General features: G+C 62.8%; 1 protein-coding gene across 1 annotated transcript in view; it reads right to left on the minus strand.

Moving 5' to 3' along the window:
- Positions 1–661, minus strand: part of SRPK1 (SRSF protein kinase 1) — a 43,934-nt gene that overhangs the window by 27,879 nt on the left and 15,394 nt on the right. The window lies entirely within an intron of this gene.

Below are 661 nucleotides of genomic sequence, written 5' to 3' on the forward strand. Positions count from 1 at the left end.
AGTGGGTTGCGGTTATATGGGTGGGGGCTGAGGGATTGGGGAGGTGTTTTCAGGAAGCCCCATGTGAAGGGCCAGCCCAGCCCAGCCCAACCCAATGGTGTGTGGACCAGGAGCCACGCACCATCAGGCCGGGTGGGAAGCTGCCCATGGAGGCATGCACCATCAGGCCGGGCGGGCTCTGTGCCTCCATGAGTGGCTTCCTGCTGGAGTGCTGGAAGCCCCATGCGGAGGCACAGAGCCTGCCCGGCCCAATTGCATGTGGCTCCTGGTCAACACACCATCAGGCTGGGCCAGTCAGCTCCAAGACTTCACATTGGGCTTCTAGCACTCCAGTGGGAAGCCACCTATGGAGACAGAGAGCCCGCCTGGCACAATAGCGTGTGGCTCCCACTTGCAGTGCTGCAATCCGCATGTGCTGGCACAGAGCCAGCTTGCTTTGTTTCAAAGACGTGTGCCAGTAGGCCGGGCCAGCTCCGTGCCAGCATGTGCAGGCCCTGGGGCTCAGCCCGGGATGCATGTCACCTGGGGCTCTGCCTGCCATGGCCATGAACACCCTGAGGTCCCACTGCTGCTGAGCCACCAGCCAAACCTTCATACTCACACCCCTTCACTACCCCCCCCACCCCAACCACCCACAAACCCCCCACACCCACCGCCCCAT

The sequence above is a fragment of the Gavialis gangeticus genome, unplaced genomic scaffold, assembly GCF_001723915.1.
Source record: "Gavialis gangeticus isolate Ggan-Ray unplaced genomic scaffold, GavGan_comp1, whole genome shotgun sequence".
Classification (NCBI taxonomy): Eukaryota; Metazoa; Chordata; order Crocodylia; family Gavialidae; genus Gavialis; species Gavialis gangeticus.